The 24784-nt window shown below is 55.6% G+C and overlaps 1 protein-coding gene across 6 annotated transcripts in view; it reads right to left on the bottom strand.

The window, feature by feature from the left end:
• Nucleotides 1-24784, bottom strand: part of ZMIZ1 (zinc finger MIZ-type containing 1) — a 244620-nt gene that overhangs the window by 127829 nt on the left and 92007 nt on the right. For 5 of the 6 annotated variants that reach the window (XM_063638174.1, XM_055275580.2, XM_055275574.2 and 2 more), the window contains one exon: nucleotides 23803-23883. The gene's annotated coding sequence lies outside the window, so the exon portion shown is untranslated. The remainder of the gene's footprint in view (nucleotides 1-23802; nucleotides 23884-24784) is intronic. The other variant, XM_055275575.2, reaches the window with a different exon arrangement.

Here is a 24784-nt window from a genome sequence, read left to right on the forward strand (position 1 = left end):
TGGGTGTGTGTCTGGTATTTGGATCCAAGTCTCTTCACACCCTTTCCCTCCTCTACAGTGTCCTCAAAAACATCCAGGGACCCGAAAGTGAACACTGGCCACATTTCTCTCTTCCTTCTTTCCTGTTTGGTTTTGCCTCCTAACAGTAACTCTTGGGGTCATCGGGCCTGGCTGGGACTCCTCGCTACTCCTTAGATAGCCTCAAAATCTCCTGACCCAGGTGAGAGTTCCAGCCTCCCTGTACAGGGAGCAGACGATGGACAGGAATTGACAGACACACTCCAGACGCTGCCCAAACCTTGACTGCTCCGGGGTTATTCCAGGGTATTCTTTTCTAAAACCATCTCTTCCAAGGTCCAGTGTTGTCAGCCACTGAAGATTCATCCACAATCCTCCAATGGCATTTAAAAGTCAAAGTGAGTAAAGACAGGCCTGCTTCAAAAACCCTCCCTTCACCCTCAACTCTGCAAATCTGTGGATCAAATTTCAAGCCGTTGTTGAGGGAGGAGAAGATACAAAGGCTGACCTACCCCGGACATAGCGATCTGGTGGCTGAGACCCTTTGCTTTCCAAATATAAACCTGCTTGTTTTATTTCTGCTGACAGCTGAACAAGGAAAAAAAAAAAGATGTAGAAGTCCTTTCCCTTCTGGCTCCAGTCAACAATTGGAGAGAAGGACTTGGAGCCCCAGCTGGCATGGGAGGAGGATAAATAAGAAAAAACAAAACATGTCCTTGTGCTACAGTGGAATGTTTTAAAAAGAGGTGAAAAACACAAGGTCAGGGGCAGATTGCATTTTCTATCATTTCAGCAGGCTCAGGGAGAAGGCAGGATGCTGCCGACTCAACAATTTTGGGGCGAATCCGTTTTGGAGGGAACTCATTTCGGGGGGAGGGGGGCGTCTTAACAGCTAAAGTGCTGTGGTTTCCTTTCCTGGGAACACACCGGTTTCCCTGGCAACAGAGAAGTCCAGCCTCCAAAGTTCTGATGGGAGACCAAGGCTTGGCCTGGGATGCTCCCGACAATTATCCACAGCCAAGGCTTCACCATCCTGCTCGCCTGGGCAGTGAGGTGGGTAGGAGAGGTGCAAAAACGTTGGCTCTGCAAAAATATGGGCACTGGTTCCCGTCTCTCCTGCTTGCACTTGTGCAAGCAGCTACTCATCCCCAGATTCATCACTTTGCAGGGCCTTATGGCTGAGCAGGTAAAAATCCAGGAACAGCTTGGAAGCAAGCCTTCATCTGACAGCAGCTGAGGACCCTGAGGAGGCAGTAAAGGCTCGGGGACGGGCAGCAATGGATCAGCAAAGGCCAGGCTTCGTGCAGAGCACACTTTGGCCCTTGTGCGGCTGGCACAGGGGAACTGGATCAGAAGAGCAGGCTGGGATTTCTAAACTCATCTCTCCTTCCATCCACACTCGCTCACACGGCTCCATTGGCATCTCCTAGACATAGAGCCCATCTTCCTAGAGAGAAAGATTGAAAGGTTTGGCCTGGAAAGACACAGTCCATGGATCAGGTGTGGGAAGGCAGAGAGAGGTGAGTGAGGATCAGAGGGAGGAGAGGAGGCAGAGAAGGGGCTGGCGGTTGCATTTACAGTGCACTTATCAGGGCGCCTCTGGGAGCTGTGCTAAGTGCTCCACACACATTATCTCATTTAATTTGTTCTCCAGCTGCCAGGTGGGGCAGGCACAATTATCCCTCGATAGAGGGAATTGAGGGGTTAAGTGACCTGCCGAAGGCCACCCAGTAAGTGCATGGCAGAGCCGTGAGTCACACCTGCCAGACTCCAAGGCCTGTTCTCATGCTCACAGCTCACAATGCTGCGTGTGCACATCGGGAGAGGGGTGGGTGGAAGGACAGGCAGGGGCAGGGAGAGCCACTCTGGCCAGCGCTTTCTGTCCCTGATGGTGGAAGGAAGACAGAGGTTCCTGGAATCCTCCCCTCTGCTCCCCTCCCCAGAACCTCCCCTTTTCTTCTAAACATTCTGCACACTGTCCTCCCACAGGAAGACAGGCCACGGAGCAGAGCCACCTGTCCAGTATCCCACCTCAAGGCAGAGGCAACGCTGGCCGACGTTTCCTAAGGGTCTGATATTGCACCCTTCATCTCTTTTAAACAATCCTATGAAGTAGACAGGAATAGTCCCTTTTATTGAGAAGGCACTGGAGGCTAAGAGAGTGTCATGAGTATGTCCAAGTTCACAGAGCTAATGAGGGGCACAGCTGGGATTCCAGCCCTGGTCTGACCCCAAAACCCAACGCTTAACTGATGATGATGGTGATAGGATAACAGCCGTGCCTTCCTGAACTCTTACTATGTGCTCTGCCCTGCTTGAAGCACTCTGCAAATATTGATCTGTTTTATTCTTTCAACCATCCTACATAGTACACGCTATAATTAGCTCCATTGCACAGATGGGAAAACTGAGACACAGCTTTGAAAGCAACACAGCCAAGGGCATTGCTAGTAACTCACAGTGCCAATGTTTGAACCCAACCAGGCAGACTTCAGAGCTCACACTCGTAACCCATATAACACACTCTTTCTCCAACCATGGGGATACCCTATCTCCCAGCCTTGCATCCTTCATTCTGGATGGTTCTGGGACCCTGTTAGGGCAGACAGCAGTTTGGGGGCCCAAGTTTTTCCCTTCATAGAGCTCATCAACCTAGAGAACTGGGAAATATCAGGCAGGACCTGGACTGTGTCTCTGCGCACATGGGTGTGTGCGTGTGTATGTGTGTGCATGCACGAGCTTCAGGCCTGTGCTGCGTCCCGGGTGTGCATGCAGCTGATTTATAACCCTCCAAGAAAACAGAATTGCAAATCTCACCCACAAATCTTCCTTATCGAGGTACTTGCGACAGGCAGACACGTCGTGAATTCTCAAGAACAGGCAGGCCTCCCCCCAGCCTCGGCTCCCTCGTGCTCCCTGCTCCACGGGGCCTGAAAGGGGCCAAGGGTTGGCTCTGACAGGTCCCTCTGGCTGCCGGCAGTCTGGCCAGTCCACCCCTGGGAGTGGGTGCCAACCTAGGTGGACTTGGTACTGCTTATCAGAAATGCTGGCTCCTTAGTGACTCAGTCCAGGGGGAGCCTCATCAAGTACAGTTCCAGGACCCACCTGGCTGACCCACCATACTAACTGCCCTACTCCAGCCCTCACTGCTCAGATGGTGAAGGGCAGGGCCTTGAAACACCTACAGACCCGAGGAGAAGGAAAAGAGTGCACATCTAATGAATACGTACCATGCACACACCACGGACAGCACTAAGTGTTCAAGATTTATTTCATTTAATCGCCATGGAGACCCTGGAGACAAGGCCCAGAGAAGTCAAGTGACTGGGCTCGGCCTCAGAAGGCAGGCAGTCTGATTCCAGAGGCTATGCTCGGAACCACTCCGCTGTGTTCTCTCCAACCCTGGGCCTCTTCAAATCCTCAAGCCTCTTAGGGCTCTCAGGCCCTGTCCCTGGCATACATACACTTACCCACTTTCTCCCAGAGGGGTTTGGGTCCACTGGGGTCACCTTGCTGGTATTTAATCCCATCCCAGTGTTGATAGGTGTGGGGACCCCTGGGAGACATTCCTAGCTCCTGCACACCCAGAACCAATGCTGCTGCACTCTGAGTCCAGCTCACACTCTCCCCCCAAACCCAGCCCATACCTCACCCACAGAGCTCTCTCGAGAAGCAGGCCCTCTCGGAGGTCTGCAATCACCCAGTCGATACTCCTGGCCCCCACCTTCTCCTGGAGATGGGCAAGAAGGAGGTGGGTGCCTCAGGCAGCAGCTGGAGGCAGCCCAGACTTGGCTCTCCTCTAAACTGCTGTGTGACCTAGGCCAGTCCCCTGCCCTTTCTGAGTTTTGTCTTTTTCATCTGAAAAATGAGCTTGGGTGGATTAAATTGCATGAGTAGGAGATAGCCCTTGCCCCTCAGGAGAGGTGCGTCCACGCATGCACACACGCATGCGCACATACACACACACAGTTCTGGTAATGTCAGGTGACTGAATTCCCCATCCCAGCCCAAACAGAACCAGGCACCAGCCCATCCTTCCTGTGAGGTGTCTCTCGTCTCTCTCCAGCTTGGCACTGGGTGAGTCCTGGCTCCTCCTCCTCCTCCAGTTCAGACTCCCGCAGCCCCAAACCTGTAATCCCCAGCAGGGAAAATGACAGCCTTGTCCAGCAGCCGCCCTCAGCTGCTGGTGGGGAGCCGGGCGGTGGCTGTGGTGGTGGTGGCTGGGAGGCGGGCGGGGACACGCAGCCGCCAAGTCAGGGGAGGTCAATGATGGGGACAAATGCCATGGGGACTGTGGGCTGTGGGTAGAGGAAGGATGAGAGAGAAGAGCAGGGAGGGATGGGCTCAAGGTCCCAGGGCTGGCCTGAGGCAGGATGAGGCCCAGAGAGGGTCACAAAGGGGTGTGACCCGGACAGCCAGGCCCTAGAGGACAGCAAGGTGAGCACTGCCCACGGTTTGGGGTTTGGGGAGCTACAAGCACAATGATGCCTGGGCTTCACCCCGGCTCCCTGGGAGGGCCTAGGAACCTTGAGAATGTGCCTCTGGGGTCTGGTTGCAGCTGGTGGGCAGGCAGGTGGCTGCTCAAGCCCCTGGGTTGCCTCTGCCCCAAGGAGGTGCTGGGGTTGCTCCTGCCTGTGCTGTCTCCCCCTCAGAATCCACCGCCACTTGGCGGGAGGACAAGGCTACAAACGGCACCAGTGACACCACAACTGCATCTGCCCAGCTGCTCACTCCAGCCTCCTCAGAAGCAGGCAGCCCGTTTGTAGGCAGGGCCACAGGACCGTCCCCATTTACTAAGGCTTGGAGAAGAGAATGGTGACCTGAGTCAGCCCCTGAGCCTCCTCCCAGGCCCCTTCCCACTGGGAAGGGCCATCAGGAGGCTGAAACCCGGGTGCTCCCTGCTCCTGCCTGAGCCTGCTCTAGCAGGGAGACTCAGGATGCAGGGCCACACTGACTCTCGTACGTCTCAGTGGGAACCCACGGCTCTGCCTCCTGGGAAAGGAACATCCCACACACAGCCACGCTGTCCTGACTCCCTCGTGGCCTTTGATGAGTCACCTCCCTTTACTCAGCCTCTGTTTCCCCATCAGAAAAAAGCAGTGGGAGGAGGCTGGATTTGGGGAGGCACAGGCCATGGCGGGAGGGCATTCTAACTGGAGCAGAAGCTGGGGATGGGAGAGCAGCTGGAACCGTGTGCAGGTGTGCTGGCCCCAAACACCGGGCTTGAGTTGGGGCTGGAGTCAAAGTTGCAACTGGAGTTGGGGTCAGCACTGGGCTTCTCTGACTGGCCCTGTCTGAAAGGAAAGTCTCTTGTGGGCACTTGATCCCCCCTGAGCAGGGGCCCCTGTCAGCTGCCCCATCGTCTGGGTCACATGGAGAGACTGGCTGAGGCTGCCCGCTCAGAGGAAGGTGGTGGTGTTTGCTTGGGGCCACTCCAGAGGGGCAGCTCAGGCTCCCACGCCTCTGGGGAACTCGGAGGAGGAAGGGGTGCAGCCCACTTCCTTTGGGCCAGACTGCAAAGGGGCGGCAGGGCCTACTGGGGGATGTCACCCTCAGATGCAAGCCCTGGGGTGACAGCCCACGGGACAGAGGAGGCAGGTGGCACTTAGGCCCTGGAAAAAGGAGGGTTCATTTTGGTATCAGGGAAGCTAGCTCTGGCCAGGGTCAGGGTCATGGGATGGCCCAGGCTACACTGGGCCAGGACCCTCTGTGGTCACCCCCATAGCCACCATCACTCATAGTGTCCTAGTAGACACTGGGGGACCCAGCCTCTTTAAGGAGGGTGATGCTGGGGGACAGGGCCACTAGGATGGCCCTGGTCACGGGCGTGCTTGGGTGTGCACAGCCTGGAACCTCAGGGCATTTCCTCACTCCATGCCTCTCGAGAGGCCCCCCGAGGGCTGTCCCTGATCAGGAGCAGGCCATGCTCCCTCCTAGCTCCCTTCCACTCCCTCTTCCCTTGTTCTCTCCACCTGTCTCCTTCATCTTCATGGTGCTGTGGGGCACCAGCCCGTCTCCACCCTCGGCACCCTGCAGGAAGGGGACAGGTGGACAGGAGACAGAACGAGTGGATGAGGGGCAGGTCAGTGGAAGACGGTGCCTGCCTGCCATGGCCCAGCCTGCCCCAGGATGCTGATCTGACACTGGCCTCCGAGAGAGGGTGGTGGCACGTGTGGCAGTTGTCCCTGCAGCCTGCCTGCCTGGAGTGCCTGCTCACCCACTGCCTGGTCCCCACCTGCCTCAGCCTTGCCAGCCCCTCCTCTGCCCCCTTGCGGGCCTGAGATGGCTGTTGCCATGGCAACCCTGCTCATTCAATCCAGGGATAATGAAGCCAATGTGTTTTTCATTTCCATGAGCTGGAGTGCAGAGCAGGACAGAGAGAGGGGCTTTCCCCTCTTGGCCCCTCCTTCCCAGGGAAGAAGCAGACTACAGGGAGACAGTGCGTGGGGCCTGACCAGCAGACTGAAGCACACCAGTGGGAAGAGGCTGAGACCTGCAGCCACTCAGCTCTCTCTCAGCTCACCACAGTGGGCATGTAGCTGGGCAGTGCTAGCTAGATGGCAGGCCTCTTTGCCAACACTCAGCCTGAAAGAGGCGTGGTGCCCCAGAGACCGAGTGGGGGTGCAGAGCCAGGCAAAATGGGGTTCTGTTTCTGGCTGTGTGACCTCATACTAGTTACCTCACCTCTCTGGTCTTACTCTAGTAGAACTGAGTTCACCAGGCACTAACTAGGTCCTATCTGAGTGGCTGGCCTTCTGCAGTCCCCAGGGATCCAGACAGAGGCCCTGTCCTCTAGGAGTCCACAGGTGAGTGGGAGAAGGAATTCATATCAGGCACCCTTCTCAGCTATAAAACTGAGGCCAGTAAATTTTACCTGTTGCTACCAGTAACAGTAACTCTTGGAGTTACCCTTGGAGGGCTGGCACATACAGTAAGTGTTTTATGTGCTAGCATCCCTCTTCTTCTCCATCCTGGGTCCCTGGCCTGTAGCACAGAGATAGCAGATGTTTAAGAAATTTTCATGTGTGAGTCAGCAGTCACAGCTGCCCGACTCCTCTCCTTCCTCCAGGGTCTAGTGAGATGGGCCCACTCCTCTGGAGGTGGAACCTGGGCGGGAGCAGAGCAGCACTGAGCTGGGCGGGGGCAGGGCTCCATGTGGCCCTGGCTTGGGAGAACAGGGCTGTCTGGGAGATCCATGGCCCATGGTTGCCACCATACACCTCCCCCAGCCCCTCTCCAAGGGCAGGAAGCCAAAAGCACTCACGCAGAAAACCCTGGCCTGTCTCCCCCACAATAATTCAATCACCTTGGAGACCAGTGGCCCTCTCTCTGGCTGGGCTGACAGATTACAGCAGGAGGGAAGGAAGCATGCGGGGGTAGGGGAGGGGTGGGGCAGGGATGCCACCGTGAACTCAGAGCAGGGCTTGAAAAGTGAAGACATGAACCCAACAGGAGGAGACAGCCTTAATCTGTCTTCCATAAAGCTGTCTCAGGGCCACCAAGGACGTCACCAGGGCAGAAGGGGCTGAAGATGGCTCCTCCTGGGACCCCCTTCACCCCCACCCAGCTGGGCTCCAGCTCCAACTGGTGAGGGGTCAGGGAGGAGGGGAGCTGGATGGGCTTGCAGGTTAAAAGGGGCAGGAACATAGGAGGGGCGATGGTGGAGAGAATGGCGCCTCTGGTAGGCATCACTCACCAACACACAGTAGGCACTCTGTTCACGACCAACTGAGTAAGGGACTGCGTGGCCACACCTGCAGGTTGTCAGCAAGCAGTGACTTGGTAGCAGGCTGAAGGGCGGCCATGAGCACTTGAATGGGGCCCATTTGCCCAGTTCACAGATGGGGAGATGGGACAGGTGGGCCAGAGTCACACAGTTAATCAGAGCCACTGGAAGACTTTCTAGCATGAGGGTCCAGGCCAAGCTGCCCTCACCATGAATTATGCTGCAGGGTAGGGGGCATCTCCCCAGAGTCCCCAGCAGCACCCCATCACACCCAGCCCAAGCCAGCAGCAAGCTGCTTGTGATGAGGATACTGCCCTGGCCCCTCCTAAGGCCCCTCCATGTGGCCATTAAGGATCATGTCTAATAGGAGCATTGAATGGCCCTGAAGCCTCCTCATGACTTAAGTCCAAAAGAGAAGAAAAGAAAATTATAAGGTGACCAGAAAGAAACACACTAGAATGATGACCAGGATGACCCCTGAGTGGGAGGATTACAGGGCAGTTTTATTTTTCTTCCTTCACTTTTCTGACTTCCAGACTTTCTGTGGCAAGCATGCATATACTTTACAATAAGGAAAAAAAGGACATTATTAAAGTTTAAAATAAGTCACTTCCACTAAATGTGTGAGATTCTCCATTTACAGAACAAAGTCAAGCTCATGTTGGGTTAGGCAGCAGCTGTGCTTAGGCACCCAGGGCCACACACAAGAGCCTCCTCAGGGACTGCAGGCCCTGTGAGGACATCCCGGGCAGGAGGCAGGGTCCGGGTCTGCTTTCCTTTGGTGGTGTGTGTTTCGGCAAGTCGTGTGCCTCTCTGTGCTCTGCTGATCTCCCCCTGCCCTTCTCACCTCGCAGGGTGGATATGAGGACTAATGGGTCTGGGCGTGCTTGAACTAAACCTGTAAGCCTTTGTCAACTGGGGGCACAGGGCGGCTTCTCCAGTTAGAGGGGTGCTGCCTGGGGCAGAGGGGCAGCTGAGGTGCCTCCAAAGACAGGGCCCAGGGGCCTGGCCTGAACAGCTCCAGGAGGCGAGGCCAGCTTTTATCCCCTGTTTACAGTGGAAACACAGACTTGAAAAGACTTCACTTTTCCACTGTTTTTGTGGCGGTGCTGTGGGGAGCAGGGCTTCCTGAGAGCGAGGCCAGCTTTCCAAGGCCACACTGAGTCCAGCCCCAACAGGAAACATCATGTTTTCAATTTACAGGTCCCTGCCAGGCGCTGTGAGCAGGCCCACGCTTCACTGGCCCGGCTGTCTGGGGAGAGCAAGCCCGGGCCCTGCTGCAGCTGGGAACCAAGACAGGCCGGGTGGGGTCCCAGGACCCAGGGGGCCTCTTGTGGGATCCCTGAGGGGCCTCATTCCCAGTGCACGGTACAGTTTATACGGTTTTGTCAGCAGCAGATGCACTGGAGACACATTGCCACAAACTCCAATCCCTGGCCTCCTGGTGCTCACATCAGCCAGTCCTACTTTCTTACTGGGTAGATGGGGAAACTGAGGCCCACAGAGAAAAGAGACTTCCCAATGCCATCAGATTATTAGTGAAGAAAGACTGACCTCGACCCAGATTGGCAAATTCCTAACGGGGTCCCCTGGCAAAGGGGGACTGTCCCGTTCCCCACTGATGACAGTGATGGCAGCCCACCTCCACTGCACACTTCTCACAGTCCAGGTCCTGCAACCTCCAAAAGCCTTGCTATCAAGCAGGTCCTTGCCAGCCCCTCCTATCCCCAGGTGCTTCTGGGAAATTCCCGGTAAACTGAGCAATGCTTGCAAGAGGGGTGTTCATTCAGCCAGTGTGCACCGAATGTTATGCCAATGGGCTGTGCCTTGGCACCAGGAGGATGGAGGGCTGACTCCCTACCTCCCTGAGCCTCAGGATTCCAGCAGTATGATCGGGAGGGTGACTGGGTTGGACTGTCAGGAAGACCTCGGAGCTCTAAGATCTATGCCTCTCTCCTCCCCTGCCAGACTGTCAACTCCATGACGCAGACACCCAGTCTCTTGCTCAGAGGCATCCCAAATACTCAGAAGAGCGCTGGTCCATCATAGGTGCTAAATAAACATCTGCTAAATGACTAAGCGGTGGTGGCTGGAGGGGATTCCGCTCACACGGTGGGTTTGGGAGAGGCTGGGAGCTCTCCCCACTAGCCATATATTAATGACATTTCGAGAGAGAGTTGAAATGGCCCTGGAATGTCATCCTGGCCCGTTGGGCCTCCAGAACACGTGTGGTCTGTGTGGCTGCCCCATCCCCTCCCTCCATTGTGTCCTCCAGCCCCAGCCCAGGATGCACAGTGCCCTCCCTATGCCCCGTTTCTCACTTTCTGGGACTCCCTGAGCTCCAGCATTAGACAAAGGGCACATTTTCAGGGAAAATAATCCCTTGTTTGTTTGTTTTATTCACAAACTCTCCCCTCTCTGCCTTTTCCCATCCAGGACATTCCTGCTCTCAAACAGGAGCCACTCTCCAGGCTGGATGATGGCCAGGCTCACACCGGCTCCCAGGAGTGCTGTGGGCTAAGCCCAGAGGGTCTGCTGCAGCCAGGAATGCCGGGGCTGCCTGCAAGGAGTGGGCTCCACACTCTGGCTGCAGGTTGCCTTCCTGCTGGCTGGCCCATGGGGAGTGGGGAGGAACCTGAGCCCAGCCCAAGGATGGGCAGAGATGAGTGGTGTGAGGGGTGTGGTGGCCAGGGGGAGGGACACACACATGTAGGTCTGTACACATGCACACACACACACAGACACAGACACACACACACACACACACACACACACAGCGCACAGACTAGAGAAGTCCTCAGAAGCAAGCAAGCACCAAGGTGGAGCCCAGACCAGCCCAGAGATAGAGAGGAGGCCTCCTGCGGGAAGGGTGCCCTCTGGGGTTGTACAACCCAGCTGATCGGGGCAGGACAAACCCAAGTGAGAGACACGGTGCCAGACAGACAAAAATGGGTGAGCAAGGAGCACTGGGAAGTGCAGGGATGATCACGAGAGGAGGCCCACACACAGAAGGAGGCAGAGCTGGAGGAAGAGGCAGACGGGCAGCTGTGGCCGCTGAGAAGCGTGAGCGCGGCGGGACAGAAACAGGTGGACAGAGGACACCTTGGGGCAGCTGCCCCACCCTGGGCAGACTGCTCTGGGTTTCTTTTGGGTTGTGCATTAGGGTAAGGCTTGCTGCCACCAGCGGTCTCCCTCCCTATCTGGGTGCTATGACATCAATGTCTGAGACAGGCCACTGAGTCCCCACTGGCTCCTTGCGAACCCCCTTGCTCTGTACCTGCAAAGCCTGGTGAGGTGACCCGGAAGGTACACATTGGCTCTTCTCTTTCCTAGCTGGCTCCAACCCTCAGCCTCAGCTCATGCTCAGAGAGAGGCCTGGGAGGAAGGTCAAAGACACACGGTGGAAGGAGGAAAGCCCCCCTGGAGGGCAGGTGTCACCTGGGGTTGCTGCGCCCTCCTCTGCAATGGCCTGGGCCTCTTCAGGCAAAGCCCCTTATGTCCTCAGTTTCTCCCATCCAAAAGGGGTGGGACTGTTGGACCCTCGGATCCCCCAGCCTCTGGCATCCAGAGCTCTACACTGAGCCTGCATCTTGTGTGTGCCACGTGTTTTCTGCGCACTCCTCCCCCAACCTCAGGCGCATTTCTAAATTAACACTTTGAGCTCTTCTATGCCCCACACCAACTGGGCTTGGATTTTAAAGACCAGACTTGCAAAAGGACATCTCAGCTACAAAGGGATTCCCAACATGAGCATCCCTTCCCTGCCAGCACCCAGGGGAGCAGAGCCACTCTCCTGACTGTGTTTGGTCTCTGTCCTCTGACATGCTAGGTTTCTATGAAAGCTCAGTGAGAAATGGCACACGGTCATTCTACAGATCAAAACCTTCACCGGCTCCCCACTGCCCATCAAATGGAGGTGCAATCTACTGGCAGGGCCTCACCACCTGCCACTTCTCCTACTCATCCCTCTGGAGCCAACAACTGGGAGTCCAGGGATTGGCGTGCCTTTGTCTTCACTAACTCTCTTCTGTCCGGTTGGTCACGGCCCTTCCCTGCCCCTCCCAGTGGGAGCTGTGTGTCCCCGGTGTCCCTGACGCTGACCCCACCCTGGCTGAGAGAACTGTCCTGGGTGATGCTGAGAAGGGCTCCAAGCTGCAATCTAATATGGGCAGGCCTGCCCCACAGCTGGTGGGTGCAACCTGTGCTGGCCGCTTCAGCAATCCCAGTGGAATCTGAGGAATGCACCCACGATGCACCTCACCCTCCAAGAACCCAGCAAGTGGGCCCCATGATGCAATCTGAGGATGAGCAAGAGCCCTTGGGAGGTCAGGGAACCTGAATTTTACAGACCAGCTCCATCGGAAACAAATTCTGACATGCCCTCCAAGAAGCTTCCCTGATTTTTCTGGTTGGCAGGGGTCTTGGTCCCTTGGGGTAGATGCTCTGTGCCTGGGTCTGGCTGAGGGTTCAGGCTTGAAAGTTAGATGCAGCCGGGTTCAAATTCTAATCCTACCTCCCAGTGGCTGTGTGATCACGAGCATATTACTTAGTGTCTCTGTTCTTCAGTTTACTCATACTTGAAACAGATTTCTATGAGGATTAAATTAGATAATACATATAAAATAACTGGGGTAAGTGCTAATTAACACAACTACCATTAAGATTCCCCCAACACATAACACACACTCTACAGGATAACTTAGTGATTAACAGCAAAGATTCGGTCTTAAATCCTGGCTGGGTAGTCTTAGGCAGGTCCCTTGCTCTCTGTCTGTTGATCAAGGTATATTCTCAAAATTCTTCATTACACTCCTGGAGAAGCCACCCCCCACCCCCCCCGCTCCCTGCCCCACTGTCCACTGTCCTCTGTGGCCTAAGGGGCTTCCTAGCAACAGGGACACTAGGCTGCCCTTGGACTCTTTGGTCCTAATCTGCTCTCAGAGCCTCTAGGCCAGGGACATCCAATCTTTTGGCTTCCCTGGGCCACATTGGAAGAATTGTCTTGGGTCACACATAAAATACACTCACAACAGCTGATGAGCTAAAAAAAAAAAAAAAAAAAAAAGTTCGCAAAAAAATCTCATCATGTTTTAAGAAAGTTTACGAATTCGTGTTGGGCCACATTCAAAGTCGTCCTGGGCCACGTGTGGCCTATGGGTCGCGGGTTGGACAAGCTTGCCCTAGGCCAGTGCCACCTCCCGGGAGTTCCTCAGCCCAGAGCCCTCCCTGATACAGCCAAGCAGGCCCTGAGCAGCCCAGGCCCCAGGGTGTCCAGGGTCAGCTCATTCTTGGTGCAGAGCCAGCAGATTTGGAAAGATCATATTGTACTGCGATTAAGTGCCTTTAATTCCTGTTGAATCCCCCATTTGACTCACTGCCTCCTCTCCTGGCTGGCCCCACAGTCATTACCATTTAAACACCTCTATTATCAAACTGCCGGGCACCAAAGGCTGGCAGAAAATTTACTTCCGTTACAAAGGACAAATTCAGGGGAAGGGCCCATTATCCAGCCACTGGTTGTTCATCTTTCCCATGGAGCTGGGAAGGTACAAGAAGGACCTGTGTAAAGTTTGATAATGGAAGACTTAAAATGATTTTTTGGAGAGTTTGTGTCCTCCTCCTCTTTTGTGTCAAAAGATGCAACGGTGGCCCTCATGCTCCATATGACAGGAGTGAGGGTTGGATGGGATGCTCTTTAGGTTGAGTGAGAGGCCAACCGAAGGCCAGTCTGGAGTTTAGGGTCAAAGGACCCAAGTTCCTATCTAGTTCTGCACCTGGAGACTTTGTCTGTTTTCCTGACTTCCCTCTGCCTCAGTTTCCTCATCCATAAAATGGAGATGATACTGGTCCCTACCTTATAGGGTGTCACTGGGATCAAATAAATGATGCCCTGGCTGCTGACACTGTTGTCATTATTCCTATTATCATGACCATCTAAGGGCTTTGTAGCTGGCCTGTTCTCTGCCCTTCAGTGACAGACATGCCACAGGCGCTCATTTTCCTCCTGTCCCAGAGGCTCTAGGGAGGGTGGGTCTGTCTAGGGCATGCACCAAACACTGGGTACAGATGTGCCCCAGGGAGGCTCCCAGCTGGGCCCTAGGCATTCTCAGCCGCCATGTTCCTGCTTGGTCAGGTGTCACAGTGTGCCCTTAGGAGGGTGACATGTGGCTCTGAAGGATGCCCCCAGCAGGCACCCACTACTCTGGGTTCCAACAAATGAGGCTGAGCTACTCTGAGCCCTGCCCCTGCCCCAGAGGCGCCTCGCACCGTATCTCCTCGTCCCTGCTGCTTCCTGACCTGAGCTCTTGGTTGCTCTGTGGATACTTGAGTGTATGCGATGTACCCTCCATTTGGTCAGCATTTATTGAGTGCCTACTACATTCCTACACTTAAAAAGCAGTGCTCTGTGCTGGTCATTCACTTCATAAGGATATGGCCTACGATGTACCAGGTCTGAGCCTGTGGCTGCCTCAATAGCATGGCTCCGTCCTTGCTGGGCCTTCCTGTCACAGGACAGGGCCAGGTGTGTGCCCAGTGATGCTCTGGTACAAACACTATCACCTGCCCCAGCCCTAGCCCCACCTGAAATTCTTGAAATGCTCTGAGTGTCAATCCATTACAGTCATCCTCCTCCAGGAAGCCTTCCATAGCCCCTCACTCCCCAAGGACTCCTCCTCTTTTGATCTCAACACATCCCTTGCCCTGTGGACACGGTGAATCAAAAATTCTCTTCCTGCATGTGGCCTACAGTGGCCTAGACTGTGAGCTCCCCTGGGGCTGGCACAGGTCTGTTTCTTTGTCTCCTGAAGAGCCGAGCACAGACCCACACAAATAGTAGGTGCTTACTAAATACTGCTGCCTTACTGAGTACAGATGGAGAGTGCAGTGGAGAGGGGCTGACTTGTGCAGAGGCCTGAAGGTAGGTGCTGTACCAGGCACCACATGTGAACTAAGGACCCAGTGGGACTCCCAGCTCAGGAAGGAGACAAAGCTCTGGCCCCTGGCATCCTCTGAGCGACAGCCCAGGCCAGTCCCTAAGTTCTAGGCCCCGGCCTCATCCCCAGTGGGGTGAAGGCCCGGCAGTGAAGAATTCCTTCTCTGGCATTAGCCCAGACCCAGCTGCCTTAAACGAGATCTCATTAGGACAGGGCCAGCTTTTTCACCTCTGCTTATTAACTCCCCTGAGCAGCAGTGAGTGGAAAACCGGAGGGAGCAGGGAGTGTGAGAGCCTTTTCATTTCTGGAGCTCACCGCGCTGTGTGTGGATATTCCTGGAAAGCTTCCACGGGGGCTGCCCTGGCTGGGGTGGGAGGACCCATGGGCTGGGAGGGGGTTGTTGATTTAGGCTGACAGTTCAGGTCCAAGAAGGGACCAGTGTTCAGGAGCAGGCAGCCCCTCGGACCTGTCCTGAGATGGCACTGTCTTTTCCTAGGGACTCAGTAGCTTAAGTTGAGGGCTTAAGCCTGGTGGGGCTGCCTGTTCTAGATGGACCACACAAGGAGGCACGGTGGGCCACATGAGTTGGCCCAGAGACCAGACTGTGAGCCACATGGAGCTCCCAGAGCTCACATCCTCCTAGCAAGCACGTTCCACTTCGGGCCTCAGTCTCCTCATCTGTAACAAGACAGGGAGGGCTCTGCGGGGTCATTCTGCAGTTCCGATGCTGCAGGCTTTCATGTGTGTTAACTAATAAGGCTCCCAGATGCCTCAGAGGAGCTGCAGGACTGCCCCCACCCACTCTGGCCCCTGACCTACCTCCCAGTAGGTACCAGTTAGTGATCCAGCTCAGCTTACAGAAAAGATCTCAGATCTGAGTGGACTCCGCTAATGCCTGCAGAGTTAGGGCCTCCTGGAAGGCAAGGGAATAGCCAATAAATGGCATGTAACACCCAGGGAACAGCTTCTCTATCTATCCCTAGGGCTCTGAGGCTGGCAGAAGGCTGCTGAGCCAAATGCTCTGTGGCTAGAAGGAATGGGGCGGAAACCCACAGATCTGCCCCAGGGAGCCTGGTAGAGGGGACATCAGGGAATGTCTGTCTGATTTTCATGAGGTTTTAAGGGCAGGAAGATCCCTGCCAGGTCATCTAAACCCCTGGTTTATCAGTGTGAAAACTGAGCCACAAGAGAGGAACTGGCTCAAGTCTCTAGGCCAGCTCCCCTTTGCAGGCACCAGTGTGTCCCAGATTGGCCAGATCGCAGGTATTTTCTGGGGGCATCTGTTTAAAAATTGGAGGCCTAGGCCCAACTCCAGATCTACAGAATCAGACTCCAGGAGAGGGGCCTGGTGATCTGCATTTAAACAGGTGTCCCAGGTGGCCTGGGAGTGCTAGCATGCCTGGGAAGCACTGCGCCTCCATCTCAAAGTATCCTCCTGGAAGTTCCCACGTGAAAGCTCAAGAGAGCACCTGGGGGTCCACTGTCTCTGGAGAGGGAAGTATCTGGGTCCAGAGCTAACAAATGCCCACTTCAAGCAGATGCTCCTGTTTGAGGGGTGGGAGGTATCTCCCTAAGGGCACCAGTCTGCTGCTAACAGAGAGGACTGGTGCTGTGTAGCTATTGCTGCATTTTATCCTGCCAGGTGGGTGCACTGCACCCCTTTACAGATGAGGAAACAGGCGAGTCAAAGATGAAAGAAACTTGTCCAGACTCACCTGGCTGATAGGTGGCAGAACAGAGATTTAAACCCAGAACCGTCTGTCCCTGAAACCCACATACTTTTGACCCCACGCCACACTTTATCCTCTATCACACTGAATTTACGTGAGCAAAACTGTGTGGTGACTTCTCCAGCAATGGAGGTGTCTGGGCAGCACCTGGGGGAGTCAATACTAGGGATGAGATGATCTTTATCAGCCTTTCTGGAGCTGTGGCTGTGGACAGGCTAAGCTGGCTACAGGATGCAAGGAAATCTGTTGCATTTCTTCCATATACAGATAAAAATGCTCCAGATTATTTATAGGTTCTAGTGCATCAAAGTCCTCCTGGCTAAATCCTTGACCATGCTGGAGCTGCCGGGCAGGAGGCAGCTGGGAACTCCTACCTGAGAGGGAATTGCCGGGGGCAGAGGCAACGAAGCATAGGGGGCTGGAACCCCAGGTGGTGACAAGGGCACCTGGGCACCAGGTGGTGACAAGGGCAACCTGAGGGTGGGCCAGATGGAAGTGGCACCACGGGAGCAATCCACAGAGGTTATGAAGCAGACGTGTTCCCCTAGGCTCCAACAGAGGTCCCTAAAGATGCCTCAGGGGAGCGGTGGAGGGTCCCAGAACAGCTGTGAGGCAAGATGTGCTTGCTGTTTCCCAAACTGGAGCTGAAGAAGGGTGAGAAGCACTTAATGGGGGAGGCAGATGTGAGCAAAAAGCTTCCAAAGGCACAGCGACCATAAATTTCCTGCTCTCCGTTAACCAGTCAACACCCTGGGGGCTCTAGAAGGTTCTCTGGGGCCCAGCTCACCCAGCAGCCAGGGTGGACGGTCACCTGTGGGGGTCACACTGAGGTCCCTGCCTCTTCCCTCCTCCTGCAGTGACCACAGTCCAGAGCTGAGACATCAATCAAGCAGACCTGATACCCAGGGAGCAGGGCTGAGAGCATGACCATGCGCCACACGATGCACGGCATTATTTCTCGTGGAGTCTGCACACAGCCTCCGAATCCTTCTTAACACGGCCCACAAGCACATTAGCAACTGGGATGCTAGACATCACCTTGTTGCTATGCCCAGAGGAAGCTCAGGGTGCACCAGCTGGGTGCCTGTGGCTTTCAGCTGCCCTTCAACACAGAACTGGCCAGGGACTGTGCTGGGGACATGGTTCACAGCCTGCCCTGAGCTTTCAAGGAGTATACGGTCTAGTGGGGAAAGAGCAGATGGCTGGCTTGGAGGAGCAGAGACAAGAAAAGGCCATGGGGTGCCTGTGTGCAGATGAAGGAGGGAATGGGCTGGGGAAAGAAAGGGGGGCTCTTGGCTCAGTACACTCAAACTCTGCAGCCCTTGCTGGTGGGAGGAGGTAGGCCCCCAGGGGAGCTCCGCTTTGGGTAGTGGCACCAGCCCTGTCTGCAGTGGAGGGAGACGAGCACCTGAACCTTCCATGACTCCCTGCCACACGGCCTGAGCAGAGCCAAACAAGAGGTAGATCGTAAATGGAGCGTACAGCCAAGTGCAGCCGGAGGGTGCCTGCGGGTAACAAAGAGGAAAATCGGCTCCAGAGGGCGGAGGGCTCTGGAGGGGCTGTTCTGCTGCCAGCCTGACTCCTAAGTAACACCCCACTTTGGGAGAACTCTCTAGGCCAGCAGGGGCAGGGCCAGGCTCTGGGGAGTAAATCCTCTCTTCTCCCTCCTAGCCTTAGAGCCATCCCTGCCGTAGGCATCCTCCACTCGCTGGAGAGCTGGGCTGGTTAGCAGGACACAACCTTTGGGCACCTCTGAGATTCAGACTCTGCTGGCTGATGTGGGAGGGGCTGGAGGGCAGGGGTGACCTTTCCTGGGAGGAGCGAGGGCTCTCACCCTCCTAGCTCCGTCTAGGGTGTATGCTCACTGTCAGGAAGCTGGGAGGGATGAAGGGCAGGACTGGCCAATATGTGGCCCAGCCTGTGACAGCTGCTTGGTCTGGGGCTGTTTGGGCATGAAGTACAGGGCAGCCTCAAGCACTGAAATCTACTGTGGGTGGGGCGGGGGGAATGAAATCGCTCACATCGCCTTTCCTCTATTCATTTCAGGTTCAGTCACCTGGGTTCTAGCCATGGTCCTGCCTGCCTCGATATATCTTTAGGACAAATGCCCTGTGCCTCGGTTCCTTATTTTGTCCTGCAGGACAGCAGTGGCCTTGCCTACAGAGATAGCCTGTGCTCTGCAAACTCACCTGCAGGATTTCCTTCCTCACGCCTCAGTTTCTTCACCTGCAAGATGAAACAGGACTCTCCAAGCATGCACCATGCAATAGAGCTAACAGTGGAGACTGCAATGACCGGATTTCAAAGACTTAGTATGATGAAGAATGTAAAATATCTGCCCTGTGAATCTAATACATTACCATCCCAATATGTAATCAATGAAAAATGAAAAACAGCCTGGCGGGCAGTCTGATGCACACTTTAAACGGCATGAAGAGTGTCGAAGGAAGGCTCTGGATTTAGGAGGCCTGTCTAGGGAAGGCTACTGGGGCTTCCAGGAGGCACAGGTGTGGCCTGAGGAAGGCTTCTGAGGATGGAGCCATGAGGCAGCCCATAGAAACTCAGGCTGGAGCACAGAGTGGGAAGGTGTGATGAAGAACAGGGGCGGGGGGCGGGGGGGCGGCGCGGTGGAGCTGCAGCCCAGGGTGCTGGCAGAAGGCTAGCATGTGATGTGGCTGTGAAAGGAGGCTGGGGCCAGATGGCGGCTATTTCGAATGCCAGGCTGAGTCGGCTGGGCACGCAGCAGGCACTTCCAGGAAGACTGGCTGACCAGGGCCGGGGACCGAGGGAGCTTCCTGAGGGCGTCCAGGTGAGTGGTGGGGCCTCTGCACCTCACAGGCAACTGAGACCCTCTGGGCCTACACCTTCCAGCTTCCTCTCCCTTCAGGAGAGGACAATTTATTTATTCATGAGGATACAAATGCTCCCACCAGGCAGCCAGCTCCTGTACACCTCACTTCTAATTATAGCAGGAATTTCATTAATGCTGGAGGGAGATGCCAGGTTTCCAACCATCCCTTGTTAGTGGGCACAGGCCGCCTCTCATTTTCCTGCTCCAGCTGGTGGCCAGCAACCCACATGCCCAGGACGGTACAGGGCAGCTGCAGGGTGGGCTAGCAGCCTGCACTCCTGAGCCAGGAGGTGGCCGGCACGGCAGGGCCATGGGAGGGGATGGCACCTGCCCCCACCACCTGGCCACACACGGAGTGCAGCCTCCAGCAGCTGGGAATGTGGGGCTGTCTCAGACCCGCCAAAGAGCAGGGTGGAAGGGAGTGGCATGTTGGCTGGAGCCAGATTTAGGCAAAGGCAGCAGGTAGGGAGGCCTCTGTTGTGCAGAGCCCTGAGGATGACAAGAAGCAGTGACACGGTGGCATGGTGCAGCCATGCTGCTGGGAGGCCTGGTAAGGAGTGGCCCTGAGAAGGAGAGCAGAGGTGAGGAGGTGCAGGGACTGTGGGATACACTGCAGGGACAGGGAGGCGTGTGGCAGAGGAGGCAGCCTCTGGGATGTAAGAAGACAGGGAAACTGGGCAGGAGAGAGCTGCAGGGAGAGATGAGGACAGACTGCCATGGGGAGATGGGACAGAGACACGCAGAGATGGACCCACTGCCTCACCCCGCAGGGAGAGCCCAGACACACACACACACACACACACACACACAGCTGAGCTGGGGCTTGGAGGCCAAGGCCAGAAGAAGTAAAGAAATGACTAGTGCCAAGTGAGGCTTGGCTGCTCACAGAGGAACCCCCTAGCAGACCAGGCCCACCTAGGGGGAGCTGGTTGGGCCCACCCAGAGACTTCAGGCCAGAGGCTCAGGGTGTAAGTCTGTGGCAGGAGGCATGGCCGCCAAATCCATGCCCTCCAGTGACCACGGGGAGCTGTCAAGACCTCCAGCTGTGGGAGGGCAGGTCGGAACTCTTGGGCCTGAATGCTTGGCCCCCACACTGCCCCTTAGTCAGCTCCACTGTGGTCAGGGTCCCCCAGGCCAGCTGAATGTGGAGCCAGTGTGCACATGGAGATCCTGACACACACAGGAGGGAGGGGTCTCCCCTTTCCTTGAATACTCATGAATATTCATACAGCCTCACATGTCCTGCTGAACAATCACACCCATACACAGGCGCACACTAGTACACATGCACTTACACACAAGCACACAGCCCCACACCCTCCTCCCTCCCTCCCTCTGGAAGCTCTGAGCCTCCCAGAGCCACTACTTAGGCTAGGGTGCACTGTCATCCTGGGTCTCTGGGCAAGGAACCCCGGTCCCACATTAGGGCCAGAATGAGAGAAGCTGCTAAGAGGAAACCGGCTTTGTCAGGCCCAGCTCCGGCTCCCAAACTGAGCTCACCCGGGCAGGGGAGGATGGCTTGGAGAACACACTCCGCATCTGCTACCCTCTCCTGAAGGATCGTGGCCCAAATCCCAGAAAGGGAAAGGGAGCTGCTGAGGTTACACCAGACAGACCAGCACATCAGACCTAGGTCTGAGGCCCCCACCTCCCAGACAAGGGCTTTCTATACCTCCCCACCCCCCTACCCAACCCACAGCCTGTTAGACACCCCCTGATGTAAGGAGTGTGGCTCTTTCCCTCAACCCTGCTCAGTGCCCCTATGTCCATGCAATGGGGCCAGTCAGCGGAGAGCAGGCAATGATGCCTCGGCGCCTGTATCCTCGTCCAGTCCTCCCCTGGGACCTTTGGGAAGGGGCTCTGGAGGGGACAGGCTTCCTCCCCATCAGTGCAGCCTCCCCAGTAACCATCCTGGAGAGTCTCATGCTCTCTCCCAGACTCAGGGATGCTCCAAGCCCCAAAATCTCCTGTCCAAGTGGCCCACACAGCCGCAACCCCAGCTTGTACACAGTTTAGTGACGAGGAACTCACCACCTCTGCAGGAGGCAGCTTTTTAACATAAAATCTCCAGATAGCTCAGACTCTTGGAAAGTTGAACTGGAAGATGCTGAAGAGATAGCATGGTTGCCACTAAGGGGCCCGAGGTCTCCTGGCCGGAGTTCACCAAGCAAGACTGTCCTTTCATTATTAGCATGGAAAATGACAGAACTGGCCCATCACTCTGACTGTCACTCCGAATTATAACAGAGCTACAGTCACAATATCCTATAGCCAGTACCACCTCCTTCACTCAAGACAGCTAGCTAGGACCCATGAGAATCACTCACTCACTCACTCACTCACTCACTCACTCACTCACTCACTCACTCACTCAATTAACAGAATATCAATGGGGCCACTGCTCTGTGCCAGGGACTAAGACGTGGTAGTGAACAATGGTTCATTCAATGTTCTTTCTAGTTTAACAGCTGCCCTTCACCCATTTTACAGGTGGCAAAGCTGAGTCCAGGGAAAGGCAGCAACTTCTCAAAGCCATACAGGGAGCCAATGGTCAAGAGCGGAGCCCCACGCTGCCGCTGTTGGTGCTGACAGTGGGCCAGCCCTGGGAAGAAGGAGAGAAGGCCGCATGTTCACCATCCCCACCCCCAGCCGTTTCTAGGACACCAAGGTATTGATTACCACCCTCGCCTTGGAGTGGTTTTCTTTTCTTTTCTTTTTCCACCAAGGCTTTCTCTTCCTCATTTTTTTTTTCTTATTCAAAGAATCAACTCGAAGCTGCTCCTATGATTAATTACCAGCTGCCTAATGCTCCGCCACTGGCAATTTCTGGAAAAGGAATGAATTACCTTGAAAAACATCCGAAAAGAGAACCCACCGTGAAGGAGAATTTCAAAGGTTACCAGACAATTAGCAGAGGGTTCTCCTAGCCTTATCGAGTTGCAGGCAGGCCCCATCGGGAGGGGCAGGCCACCAGCCTGGGGGCCACCCTCTGGCTCCAGAGAGCAGTAGACTTGGCAGGCTGGGCAAAGGCTGCAGGGCAGAAATGGAGGGGCTTTCCCCAAGCAGCTCCCATGCTTGTCCTGGGGCCCCGCCCTGGCCTCTAAGGCCTTGTGCACTGGTTAATCCTGATGGACCTCAGTTCAAATCCCCATTCCAGCACTGACGGCTCTGTGGGTTTCCTAACCACGCCAAGCCTCTGGAGAATGAATTAGACAAACCTCCCCGTGGGATTCTTGTGGGGAGAAAGAGGTATTAAAGGAGCATAGTGCCTGGCACACACACAGCAGATGCTCACGAGACTGTAACATTTAAAAATATTCATGGCTTCTAAGCATCCTCACAGCAGCCCTGTCAGCAATGTCAGTATAATCAGCCTCATTTTCAGATGAGAAAGCTGGCTCTTACACAAGGAAAGGGACTGGCCCAAGGTCATGCAGCCGATCAGCAGACAGCTGGGATTTCCTGCAGCGGGAAGGGAGACAGAGCCTGGCTCTCCAATGTCGGAGCTTGACTGAGGCTCACCTGGCCCTGCCCTAGGCCCCTGGAAGTGCTAAGCTCCAGGAGGGACGCTGAGGGCAGCAGGGGATGTTAGAAGACAGCTCCACACCAGGGCGAAGACTCCCCTCTCCCGGGCTGCCCCAGCGCCACGACGCCTTGGGACAAAGGGCTCTGGCCCAAGTAAGGATTTTTGTGAAGCCTCTCATCTCTAGGTTGAGAGTTGCCAAGTAAACAGGGATTACACAGGTCACCCTCGGGCACAGGGCCAAGTGAGATCAACCCTGAAATACCACCCCATGATGAGAAATGCTGGGGCACGGGACAGAGCTGGGCTCGACCTCAGGACCTGCTGGCCCCAGCTGCTCTCAGTTGCTCCCCAAGGTGCCGTGCCCCCCTTATCAGGCGGGGGGTCCAGTTCGTATCCATCCTGGCACTGGTGGGTCCTCAGGGGGAGCAGGGTGGTGGAAACGGAGGTGTGTGGAGAGAAAGGTGGGTCCCAGCACCCTTGAGGAAAAGGGCTGACATGTCCCCAGTCCTTGCTGTGTGCCAGGTGTGCAGTCTCCTCACTGCGAGAGTGGAGCAGGTGCTGCCATCTCATTCCCATTTGAGAGATGGGTAAACAGAGGCACAGAGTAACCATGCGTGCCAGTCAGGATTTGAATTCAGGTGGTCTGACCCCAGAGCCCAGTGTATCCACCTCGGTGTGTTTGTGAGAGTGGGCAGAAGGGGTGGGTAGCCCTGCACCCATTTCAGCCGACATGCTCCTGCTCACCCGGGCCTCCTTTGGTGGGGCTGCCCATACTCCACAGGGTTTAGAGTGGTGCAGACAGGGCTGCTGTGCCAAGACCAGGTAGCCAGACCTGCCCCTCTCCCCAGGCAGACCTCCAGCCCCCACCCCTAGCAGCCACTCTAGAGAAAGGTCAGGCCAAGAGGTCCCTGGGTGCCAGGTAGAGGGATGGCCCATTTGGTGGCTAGCACCTGCCCTCATGAGGACTCGCCTACGTCCGACCCAGCCACCTCCCGCCAGCCCCGTGGCATACCTACCTCAGTGATCTGCAAACCACCAGTGTCTCACACGCCGGTCAGCAGCTCGCAGCCCCTCCACCTCACTCCAGCTCCATCCTGCTGCAATGAAAGTGGGAGGTTAGCGAGTCTACCCACAGCAGAGGCCCGGGCACTGACCATGAGGCCACTGCCCAGTGCCACCGTGTCATCCCCATCTGACAGAGGAGGACTCTGAAGGGACATGATGGGGTGCTCTGGCATAAACAGGCCCCTGACTCCCCACACCTGCCAGTTACTGGTTATGTGATTATGGATATGCTCTCAGACTCTCTGGGGTTCAGTTTCCTCATGTGTGAAAGTGGGGTCAAAGTATGTCTCAAGGTCACTGGGAGAATCCAAGGAGACGTGATGACAAAGGCACTTGACATTCACTCATTCATTCAGCAAACATTCAGCAAGCATGCCGATGTGATAGTGATCCCTACCCTTGCGGAGACTCAGACGAGAGCAAAGAATCAAATAATACAAAAGTAAAAAGTAAAAGCAGTGCTTGCCAGAAACAAACAATGAGTCCAGGAGCCACACAGCAGACTCAAGGTCCCAGGTGGCCTCTCTGGAGAAGTGAAGTTGAGCAACAAGCCAGGGAGAGGCAGGCCAAGATGCGGCAAACAGCATTCCAGGCCGAGGGAACAGCATATGCGAAGACTCCAAGATAGAGAAAAGTGCCTGGCACAGTAGAGGATTTGGGGTCCATGGTGTAGCAGATGCACTGAGCAAGGGAGGGGTGCTGAGTGGAGACCAGGGGCCAGGGACAGTAAGAGAGAGGGTGGGCAGGAGCCACAGCAGCATCTGGGCAGCTGAGGGACGTGGCCCTAGTTCTAGTTCAGGAAGCCCCCATGGCTGTGAAGGGAGAAGGGCTTGGAGGGATAGGAGGAGGCAGAAGAGCAGTGGGGATGCTGCTCCAGGGTCCAGGCCAGAGACGGTGGTGCTCGGGGCAGAGATGGCAGCAGGCAGAAGTGCA

The sequence above is a fragment of the Symphalangus syndactylus genome, chromosome 4 (genome assembly GCF_028878055.3).
Source record: "Symphalangus syndactylus isolate Jambi chromosome 4, NHGRI_mSymSyn1-v2.1_pri, whole genome shotgun sequence".
Classification (NCBI taxonomy): Eukaryota; Metazoa; Chordata; class Mammalia; order Primates; family Hylobatidae; genus Symphalangus; species Symphalangus syndactylus.